The sequence below is a fragment of the Oenanthe melanoleuca genome, chromosome 9, assembly GCF_029582105.1.
Source record: "Oenanthe melanoleuca isolate GR-GAL-2019-014 chromosome 9, OMel1.0, whole genome shotgun sequence".
NCBI lineage: Eukaryota > Metazoa > Chordata > Aves > Passeriformes > Muscicapidae > Oenanthe > Oenanthe melanoleuca.
The window spans coordinates 10,203,657-10,215,341 of record NC_079343.1 but is presented as its reverse complement, the minus strand read 5'-3'; the positions used below and the strand labels follow the sequence as shown (position 1 = coordinate 10,215,341).

Here is an 11,685-nt window from a genome sequence, read left to right as displayed (position 1 = left end):
TACAATGTGGAAAATATACACAGCCTTCCCATTCCCAGATGTTAACTTTATGTTCTTGGAATGAAATATTAGATTATTGCTTACCTCTCTGCCTTAAGTCTGATTAGTGCAGCTAAACGTATCTTTCTTTAGAAGGAATACCTAAGGACTTGTTGTTTATTTGCCTTAAATGTCACACATTTATTTGTGAGGCCTTTCTGAGAGCAGACTTATGTTTATTTTAAAGGTACAAAATCATGATGTGTATTAGCCTACTTCGCAAGGTTACTAACTCACCATTTCGAAACATTTCTATTTTCTCCTTTCCTCTGGTTCCTGACCCAGAGCCCCATCCCACAGGCTGGGGAAAGTCCAGGCAGAAGGAATCTCCCACATGTCGAGGCTCCTCGTCTAGTTGCACTTTCGGCCATGCCTGGAAATACCCTTTTGGTAGCCAGCCCTCACGCGGCCAGGCGTTCCCAGCCCCCGGAGGCCAGGCCAGCGGCACTTACTAGTGGCGCCTGCCGGGTCGCTTCCGGGCGGCGTTAACAGGACCCCTCGTCCTGCCCCGGCACGGAGGGGCTCCTTCCCCACAGACAAGCCCTCGCTAAAGCCGCTGCCGCCACAGGCTGCCGGTCTGCCTGCCTTCCTTCTTTCCAGGGCGGTGGAGAGAGCGGCGGACCCGCGCGGCTCCGCCGCCGCCATTTTGGGACGCTGGCGGGCGGTCTCCATGGCAACCAGGAAGGGGCGGACATCGCGCGGGGTCACCGCTAGCCCGGCCCCCTCTTAAAGGAGCAGCCGCGGCGGCCCCGCGGTGCCGGGCAGGGTCTGACCCCCGCTACCGGTGCCACCAGCGACCCGCGCCCCGACCGTCCCCCGGCCGCCCCGAGGGGGGACATTCCCGCGGACCCGAGGTGACGACCCCGGCGGAGGGATACCGACCGCCGCCAGCGGCTGCACCGAGCGCTGCGAGCGGGCCGTGCTGCGGGCCGCGGCGGGGGCTGCGCGGGGGGCGGCAGCCGGGGCAGGGGCCGCCCGCCGGCCCGGGGCGCGCGCGGGCCCCGGCGGGGCCCCGGCGCCAGGAAAAAGTAGTCCCGCGGCCTCCCCCTCGCGCCGCTGGAAGGGGTTCGGCGGCGGAGGCGGCGGACGAGGCGTCGCTCGGTGCTGCGGCTTCAGCTGATAATTGAAGGGAAGCGAGGCGGCTGCTGCCGGGAGGAGGGAGGCACGGAGCGTCTGCGGAGGCCGCACCGGGACAAACTAGGTACCCGGGGTCCCTCCGCTCGGTCGGGGGGCGCCGGGAGGGTGGGCGCGGGGCGGCGGGGCGCTCACTGGGCCCCTCGGCGACTCCGGGCCGGGCCTGTTGTGTCATCCTGGCATTAGCCGAGCTGCCCTTCCTGGCGGCCCGGGGCAGGGGGAGGGGAGCGGCGCCATCCCGGAGCATTGTTGCAGATGGGGGTGGGGGGGGGGGCGAAGGGGAGCGGGGAACGGCACGGCGCCGCGCTGGTGAGTGTGTGGGGCGGCCCGGAGGGGTGGAATGGGGCCCTCGCCGTGGAGGGAAGGGGTGGAAATGGAGCTGAGAAAATGGCCAGGCGGTCCCCCGAGCCCGCTGCAGAGACATCCCTCGTCCCCCCCCCAGCCCCAGGCAGGGGTGCCGGGACCACCTCGGCTCTCCCGGGCCGGCCGGCGGGGAGGGGGGCGGCAGCGCGGCCGCCCCTCCGCGGGCCTGTGTGCCTGCTGATACAAAAGGGCAGTGTCAGTGTTGACACTGCCTAGCCGATTTCGATGCCCTTCCCCGTCTTCCCTCCCCCACTCCGCTTGGCCCCTTTTTCCTGAGTGGTCCTTTCTTTCCCACCCCCCTTTTATTTTTTTTTTCCCCTCTCTGAAGAAGCTCGGGGATATCATAAAGGAAAAATATAGGAATTTCTCTTTCTTTCCCTCCTGCCCAGCTCGGTAAAAATGCTAAACAATCGGCCGACGTCCATATTTCACAAGCTTTTTTGGGGGGAGGAAGAAGGTGGGCAGAAAACGGAGGCGCCGGTGGGGTCGGAGTCACAAAGCCGGCTGCCCACGAAAGGGATTATTTTCGCAGCTAAATGTTTTCGTGCTGATGTTTTTCTTGTTTTCAGTCAAGAAGCAAGTTGCCTGGTCCTTGCGTTTGCTTGCATAATGCGTCGTACTTGGAGGCTGATCAAACGCTGGGTTCTGCCTTTCCTGCCTGGCTCTTCCTCCTTCCCTTTTCCCGGGGGGCTGGGTAGTGGGACAGGTTTGGGGGGGCTGGTGGCACTGGGGCTCCCGGCTGCTGCCCCGGCGATCGGGGAAGGGAAGGAACCGAGGCCGGGGCTCTCGCCAGACCTGCAGGCCCGTCTTCCTGTGTCCAACTTTTTTATTGTTCCCCCTTCCCCCTTCCGAGTGCACGGGCTCTCCGGCAGGCGGGGGTTTGCACGGCCCGGGAGTCCCAAAGTCTAGACGGAGAACCGGAAAATAATAGGGGAAAGAATGGAAAGTTATGTCAAGGGCTTTGGGGGAAAAACATCGACGTATCGAACAAAGGTCCTGCCTGTGTTGGAGAGAGAGGCCTGCATGTGAGGCCTGATTGTGTCGCATTTACACACGGGGAAGAAATGAGTGCTTGGTACTGGCCTAAATTTATTCTGTGAGTCTGGCTTGGAACTTAGGAACGCTTTCAGAGAGTGTGTAGTTTGTTTTGGGAGCGTTTTTATTATGTGTAGCAATCCAGTAATAATTTTTGTTTTAAATTCCCCCCCCCCCCTAAAAACACTATTCAGGTTGTTTTTTTTTTTTTTTCTTTTTCTTCCTGCCTTGTTCAGCAGAAACAACATTGATTCAGAGCTTCTAACACTGTAATGCAAAACTTTACTCAAACAGAGTAACTTCCACAGTTTGTGTTGTGTGTAATACTAATTTTGAGCTTCCTGGTGCTTTAAAGGCTGCCATAAAGAGGAGTTGAGTAATTACCAACTGATAAATTTGAAGTACATCTATCATCATGAGAAAGAAGAGGAATTCTGAGCACTTAAATTAATTTTTCAAGATTTTCTTGTGGGAACTGACTCTGTGGATATACTTTTGTAAGACTTTAAAAGCTAGAAAGCATTGCTGTGATTATTTATGTTTTTCTCTGGTGTAGTCTCTTCTTTTCAGTTTTCCCTTTTCCACTCCCAAGATTAGAGTTCTTATTATACAGGGTTGGGGTTTTGGTTTGGATTTTTTTGTTTGTTTGTTTAGGCCTTTTTTTTTTTTTTTTTTTTTTTTTTTTTTGTTAGTTTTTTGGGGTTTTTTTGGTATTTGATTTCTGAGGTTTCTGAGATTTATTATTTGCATTAAGCTGAAAGTTTTTAAACAAGTTTTACTTTATGTATGTAGAAGTATATGTGGTGGACATGAAAGCACTGGAATAATGACTATAGCTTTTCATTGTTTGGTAGCCTACTTAAGAAACATCAATAGGCTTTAAATGCATTTGTGAAAATATTAGTATTTCTGTTTTTGCAGCTGATATTTTAAAAAAATATGTTGTATTTGAACTAAAGTTTAAAAACAATGGTCTGAAGAATAAATTCTGTAAATAATGCTTAAAGTTTTTGGCAATATACATGTTGTTAACTTGTGATAGTTTCTGTATTTGTAAAATGCAGCTAATTGTGAGTAGCTCAGTTTTTTTAATCTTAAATGCAAAGGTATTTTTAATTTTTATTGTTTGTTGTATCTTATTGTTGTGTTAGAAGTATAGGTAATCAGATTTTTTTATCCCATTCTTAGGGTCTTTCTGAGTAAAATATGAGTGGTAAACTTGAATTAACAACCTTTGAGTCTTCAGTCTCCAGATGATTTCTTAGGTAGGAGCCTAAACATGCCTTAGCTGTTAGTAGAAAGATTGTAGGTCATCCACAGTGTGACATTACTGCTTATTAATATAGCAGATCTACTTCAGTAGGAGTGCCAACCTGTTGAGTAAGAGCTTATGAAAATGGAGTCTTTTGATGTCTTGCAAAAGTTTTTCAGGTCAAAGTGACCATTAGGGGAAATATTCTTCATCTTCCCAGTAAATGAATAATCAAAGCTGTCATTCCTAATCAGGAATCATGCACAAGTTTTTGGTTTTTTTGTTTGTTTGGTTGTTTGTGTTTTGTTTTTTTTTTTTTTTTTTTAGTTTTTTTTTTTGTATTGTACTTTGACTATCTTCAAACCCAAAGTGTAAATATTACAGAAAAAAACCCCAAAACGAATGAAAACTTGTTCATATAAAATCATTCCTAAATTTGAGGCCTAAAGCTATAGGTGACAACAACACTATTCCTTCTGCAGCAGTGTAATAAGAATAAAATGCATTTGTCTTTAATGCCACCAGTGGAGACATGATCAATTTCCATGTGGATTCTTGCATCACTGATAAGTGCAGTTACTTACTCTGCAGCAGTCCAGAAACATAACCTGACTAAATTCCTTTTGTTTCCAAATGATGAAGCTGAAGCAGAAGTAGAAGAGTTAGTAAGTGAAACTACATGTTTGTCCCTAATTTGCATCTAAATGAATCTCACAGCTATCTGTGATAATCTTGTTTTTATAGGCCATGCTATGTTTTCTAACAAACTAACTGGTAAGCATCATATAAAACACTTTTGATCATGGACCTGTCTTTTGTCACACTGAGGCTAAATTATTGTGACAAAGTATAATCACAAATTGTTCAACATGGTGAACTATGGCATTGGCAAAAACTTAAACCAGAATGTTTCTGGGATCTCCCGTTGGTCTGTTGGATGATCAGTGTCCTGCTCATCACCTGTCGAATTACTAACACTCCCTAAAAAGCTCTCTATTGACACTTTTATGCTCTTTTCATCAAGGTGTCACTGCCCCATTCTGTACTGACTCTGAAGGCAGTAGTACCTTGGGGTTTTTGGTTTGGGTTTTTTTTTTTGTTTTTTTTTTTTTTGTATCGTAACATATTAGCTTTGGGTTAGTATGCTTAGTTTTCTGAAGAAGTAATATTTTAAATGTGCTCTTAATATTTTAATCATTACATAGTATTACAAGAGATTTATGGCAGTATATGAAGCAACCTCTTGCCAAGAGTTCCATAGCTCAGTTTCAACTTAGGACATGATGTTGGTAACTGCAAAACAAAGTAATATTAATGTTTTTCCTACTCCTATTTTTTTCAGTTTATATGAAAAAAAATGCTTCTGAAGGAGCAAAACTACTTTCAGAGTTCTCAGTGGTGAGCAATAATGAAAAAAATGCATGTATGTAGCCACTTGTCTCAGGATTGTTTTTTTTTAACAAAACCATTGCTGAATTCATGCTTTAAAACTATCTTCTCTAAATAAAGAAATTTTAGCTACTTATATAATGTACAGTGTCTGTGGAGGACAGGGCTAAGTCAACTGGCTTCTCCCGCCTGCTTTTGGATACCAGAAATGGTTGCTTTAGTACGAAGTTCAGCTTGAGGAGCAATTGTTCTCCTAATCCTCCCGTCAAGTTGGTAGAGTCCAACTGTGTAAATATGCAGTCATACTACCCTTCAGCTCTGTCTGGCAGCCAGGGTTCGAGCAGACAGACCCAATCTGCTTGCTCTCCTTGTCTGTGATGAGGCTTGTCTTGCAAGGTACTGACTGTTCCCAGTCTAACTTGACTCATGGAGGTACTTGGTATGAATATGGCAGCAAACTGCCCTGAGAGTAGGTGTCAAGTAGACCAGTAGGTGGTCAACTCTGGAAAGAAAAATGGAACTATTATTTTCATATAGGAGAAATGGAAGACTTAGATGTATTATCGAAAAAGTTAATCATGATATTTAAAGCTGGGCTTCAATACTGAAGAGGCATGAGAAGTACTAGCAGTGATGTTCAAGCCTCAGTTGCTCCAGAAAAGCCTGTCTTGTTAGGATCCATACAGTAAGCCTGTTTGCCAAGGACCTCAGGAAGTTACTTGGCCCTTCTCACATTTGACTTCTTCTGCCCTGGAATAGTTTTTTTATTGATTGCAACCTGATAAAAAAAGAGGTCCATTTTCTTGAGTGATAAGAAAGGAGAAAAAACCTCAAACCTTACAAACGTACAAAGGTATGTGTGGAGAAGGAACTGGAATGGTTTTATCAGTTTGTAGTAATACTGTGCTGGCTTGTGGACTGGGAGTGAAATCCCATTTTCTCAAGTGTTTTCTGAATGATTTGCTTTGATAGTGTCCACAATAAAGTGCACATGCTGCACTGCAAAGATCTGACCTTCATAAAAGGTATGAAAGGGTCTGAGTCATCTTCTGGAATGTGAACCTTGAGTTGTAGGGAGCAATTTGGTGTTTCAGAATGGAAGCTGAGGTCCCTGGTACTTTTTGAGTAAGATGGGTTTTTTTTGAGATCTGAAGGGCAAGGTATATTTCACATTTATTCTGCTTTTAGAGCAACTTGTTGCTGACAACTTGTGTTGTATTACGTGAAGTCTGAATAACTAAATTTAGTGTAAAGAAGGGCAAATAGTTGCTAGACTTTTGTAAAGTTGGCAATAAAGAATATAAGCATGTTCTTTAATTTCTGATGTGTGTATGTTTTTTTTGGGGACAGAAGTGTTAAACTTTCAGGAGGCTGTCAAACCCTGAGATGGGCATTAGGCTTAATACTAGCAGTGTGCATGCACCTCCTTCAGTTTTTTGGCTGGCTTGAAGCATGGTTAATACCAATTTTTATTAATGCAGAGCAGTAACTAATTTTTTTATCTTGATTTTCAGGTGTAGCTTTTAATACTAAAACTATTAGGGAAAAATAGGTCTGTGACAAACTCATGCTCCAAGGTCACTAGGTGTAGATTTAGCTATATTTGCTTTTAGAAAGCATGTATGCTGTTTTGTTCTCTCTCATTTTACTCCATATCTGTCTTCTGTCTTATTTGCCTTACTTTGAGCTTATGATAGTTTGTTTTACCAGCTCTGGGTAGGAGAAATGACCTTCCTGTATGTGGGCTTTATGTGCTTGAATTCAGTTCTGTACCTCTGCTCTAGCCCAAGACTGCATAGATGTTTAAAAGTGCAGGTAAATAAGTGTGGAAATCAAAAATACACCCTTGTAGAATATCTTCTGAGTTGAAAACATTGAGTTTTTTAGGATAAGTAGCAACATAAATGAATTGAGGAACCAAAAAACGAAAGATGGGAACAATGCATAGTAACACTAGTCAGGGTGGACTCTGATATCCCCCATGCCCTCCTCCCCCTTCCCTCCAGCCCTAAAGAAAAGGAAAAACACACACCTGCATCCCACCCACTCATCAAGGGACTTGAATTACATGTCCTTGATACTGGTGTAATAATTAGTTGGTTACCTTAGCTCCTGCAGTTAGTGAGGAGAAGCTCTCTTTACATTATATATGCCTTTGTGGAATATGTGGTAGATATGTTTTTTTGGACAGGATAATGCTGTAAGATGTGGTTAATGTCAGGGCTAGAGGATGGCATCTTATCCAAGTTAATAATGTTCTGTGTCTTCTAATGTCAAATCCCTTATGTAATTAGCTTATTCAGTGTAGGGAGTGTCCTGTCCTGGAAGGTGAATGCAGTGTAACTGAATCTTCTGATCACAGGTGAGATGTGACTGTGCATTTAAAGAGAACAAATGAAGAAAGTAACTGAGGGTGCATATTAATAGGCTGTATGCTGAATTTAAACTTGGAACTCTGCCTTCCTTAGAGAGTGAGTGTTTTCTTCCTCTTTGAGTATACACTTTATTTGTAATCAACTTACTGACTGCAAACTGTAATTTCTTCTTAAAACTTCACTTATCTTGAGCTTTGCAGTTGTTTCAGGTATGATGGCTTGATGAGCTTGCGCATTTTACAGGGGTGAGGGGAAGGTAGGAAATCATTCAGCTGAACAAGGACAGCAGACAGTCATAAGCTGTGTCAGTAAGCCTGAGTGAGCAGCATCTGAGAAGCAGCTACATAGCTAGGTAGGTACATATGAGATCTTTAAGTTAAACAGCTGGAGAAATTTTGGCTAAGTCTCGTTTAATGAAAGGCCTAGAGGCTGCATAACTTCAGCAAACTTTAAGCCACAATTCCGAGTGTTAGAGCTTGTGCTTTAAAGATGTGCTGCAGTCTATTCCACAGTGTTTTTCAAGTTTATGTGATGACAGTGGATGCTGCTGTATCTTACTCAGGTAGTATTCTGCCTGTTTTATTTAGCAGATAATATTCTACAATAAAAGACTGGTAATAAAAGTTAAGACTTGCATTATAACATAAGATTGTGGATTAAAGAAGTTAGTTTCACGCCCTTACCCAGTTACAAGGAGCGTGGCAGAAGAACAGATCTATTCCTTTGCCAAAAGTAAGATAGGAAATACACGTTTTTCAAATTTCCTCTATGGGAGCTCTTAAGTTGGTACAGTTCTGCTGTAGACTTGCAAATGAATATAGACTTGCTGGATACCTGACTTTTGACAGCCCCTCAGGACTTCCACCAGCACCTTGTAACTAGAATTTGAAGAAGTGTTTCAAGGGAAATGCCATTGCACACCTCAGTCTGCACATTTAAATCTCCATGGAGTGGGTGGAAACTGAGTTCTCTTCAGATTAGCTGTGAAGATGAAGATGAATTTTGTGAAATTTACAATGTGAAGGAATGGTACCACTTTAATGCCTTTGTTAATGTTGATGTATTTGAGCACCATGGTCATACTTTTTTTTTAATAAAGATTTCTGACGTATTGTCCAAATCAAACTGGAGGTGAAACAGAATGGGCACTGAAAATTCCAACTTTATTTATTCTTTGTGGAGAAGAACTCAAGAACTTGATAACTTTATATTTAAAAATTTGAGGTAAATAGAAAAGTAGTGATGAGTTAATTTTTGGGAATACATTTAAACTAAATGTAAAGTTGCCTGTGGGACTCCACCTGAAGTGACAGGCAAAGTAATCTCAATCTGCAGTGACCATACTTGCTGCTATACTTCATGGCTTTCAGAGGTTGCGTGGAATAAAGTGTATTCCCTGCGTGTTTTTCCTCTGTCACAGACTTAGCCAAAAGCTGTAAAAACTATTATTTAAATAGATTCCTATTGAATAACAAGTCAATGGATAAACAATTGTATCATCTGTTTTTCAAAACTTCTTAACTCATGTCTTTTATTCAGATGAAATCTTGGGTTTATATCAGATTGAGATCTCACACTTGAATGCTAGCTGCGATTCTTGCTGGTAGTACCTGTAGTGTTACCAGGAGCACTGTCAACTCCCTCAACCTGTTCTCAGCAATCTGCCTGTGCTAAACTAGTGTTGCATCTGTTTGTTGCAGATTCACATCTACCTTGCAATTACCGGAAACCTTGTTAGGACTCATCTGTACTACTATTTTAATTAATTTTAATTGAATTAATTTTAATCCTATTTAAGTGGTGTTGGAGCATCTTAAAAACTTATCAGAAGTATGCCATGTAGATCACGCTGCATCACCAAATTGTACAGTGTGTTTTAAATTAAAAGCTGTTCCCCTTCAGCTAAGAAGTGGTTTCTTCATTAGACTCACAGATTTGCAATACTGTTTTCCTTCACCAAAATGATGTCAGGCTATTTGGAAAATAAGCTCAGGAAAATGGCAAATCAAAACCAGATAGCAGGTGATAGTGCTGATTGATATAACAGCAGAGTTCAAGTAGTGTTTTGACTTTCTCTGTTCTGTACCCCCTTCTGAAACATCAGTTGAGTTGAATGTTAGCAATTTAATTACAGAATTTCTCTGTTGCACTTTCATAGGACTCCTATGTTTTTGTCTGCTAGTTCTTGATGGGGCTCTTTCCACAAATGGAATAACTGGTTTGGTTTTTGGAATATATTAACTTTGGCAAGTTTCCTCCCTCCGCCCTCTCCTCCCCCACAGCCCCCCCATCATGTGGCAGATATCAAACATGAACATATGGGCCCAGAGTGACACAGCAATAGAGGGATCAAGCTGGATAAACAACCTCTGCACAGACTAACCCTATCCAAAAGTGTGGTATATGGTTTGTGGTTTTTTTATTTTTAAATCCTAGAACTTGCTGCTTACTGCAGTAACTTGCTTTGTGGAGGACAGACTTCTGCCTCCCCTCCTCTTTCCCAGGAGAAGGTGTGGTGGGGACAAGTTTTCTCTCTTCAGTCAGAGCGTTGGTGGTAGGTACCATGGGACAAGAAGGACAGGAAAAGCTTCACAAATTGTAGATAGAGGTTTTGGCTTCTTTGCAGTCTTTTCTTACACCTTCTGAGAAAGAGAATGGCTGTTATGATAGCAAGAGTGGTATGGTAGTTACTTTCTTAGCCAAAAGATCCAAAGGAGGGCAACTAGCTTTTTGTAGAAACTGAGACTTTAAAGAGATTTTTGTACCTGAGCAGCATGAGCATCCCCTCTCTCTGGTGGGCACAGTCGGACAACAGAATGTGTTAGTTGTCTCTAAGGACAATGAAGACTCCCTAGGAATAGGCTTAGTAAGAAATCTCATACTTGACTTCTTAATTCTTCAGTCCTCCTGGGATATTCTTTCAGCATGTCACATCTCAAAATTTAGAATCATCTAATTTCCAGCCTGGAAGTTTCTCTTAACTGTTTGCCTGCTAACTGTATTAATACTATTCTCTCTTTATTTTCTTCTGTTGATGTTTTACTCTTAACACTTGCTAAAAGTATTTACAACCTTCTTGCCAGGCTAAATAGTACAGGTTTTATTAGTTAACTTTTTTAAGCTCCCCTTTCTAGTTTTCAGCTGGAATTCATGTCTCTTGACAAAGGCCTACTTTGTGATGGGATAGAGTATTCCAGATAAACACTGTTTGTACAAAAGCCCTGGGAATTCTCAGTTACTTTGTAACGGTATATACACCTAAGCACTGGTTCCTCTTCCACGCCTCCTCTTCCATTCCCCTCCAGCATCACGCTGGGAGGAACTGGAACATGCAGGCACTAATGCTTAGGTCAACTGACAGGATTTGGCTTACAGTAAAGCTTTTTTTTTTTCCTGTGCTGAAGTACATCATCTCCATATTGAGTGGTAATATTGTACTTCACAGCATTGCAAATGTCTCTTTAGAATAATTTACTGCTCCATATTTTGATATATTCTTGCTATTTTGGGAGAGGGACAGAGGAGAGAAAAGGACTTGAAAATTTTGATAATTTTGGAGAAAGGGGAGTCTTGAGGGAACAGCTCTGTGTTTAGAAAACCATATCACCTGTGTAGTTATTTGGAAATTATGAAGGGTGTAATAATAATAAAGCTTTCATTTGAGTTTATAATTTTCTTCTATGGGTAACAGTCTTCCATCGTTGCAAACACTTTCTGTTAAATTATGCAATGATGCAATGTTTTTGGATGCTACTTAACAGCAATTTAAATAGTCTTGAGTTTAACAAAACAGAAATAAAATACTGAATGACCTCTCTTCTGTGAGCCAGGAAATAGTAACAAGTGTCCAGAGTTCTGCTGTCAAAAACCAAAATCTTCTGCTTCTGGAGTCTGTTGATGTCCTGTCATTACTGAAGTATGATTTTAAGATTTAATACCATTACAAGTTAAGCATTATTGCCTGCCTTCAAGTGTTAAAAATGTTTAACATTTTTAACAGCTCCCCACAGCTTACAGAGACACTGTTTTTCAGTTATTTTTCAAAACCTTGGACCTTTGACTGTGCATTCAGAGTAGCTGTGAATATTTTAAGTCCAG

At 42.7% G+C, this 11,685-nt stretch overlaps 1 protein-coding gene across 13 annotated transcripts in view; it reads left to right on the top strand.

Annotated features, from left to right (window-relative positions):
- Positions 1 to 982: 982 nt before the first annotated feature.
- TRIP12 (thyroid hormone receptor interactor 12) overlaps positions 983 to 11,685 on the top strand; it is a 79,120-nt gene continuing 68,417 nt past the window's right edge. For 5 of the 13 annotated variants that reach the window (XM_056498398.1, XM_056498397.1, XM_056498394.1 and 2 more), the window contains exon 1: positions 984 to 1,240. The gene's annotated coding sequence lies outside the window, so the exon portion shown is untranslated. Of the gene's footprint in view, positions 1,241 to 1,436; positions 1,483 to 9,913; positions 10,142 to 11,685 lie in introns of those variants that run through there. The other 8 variants (XM_056498390.1, XM_056498387.1, XM_056498392.1 and 5 more) reach the window with 6 other exon arrangements.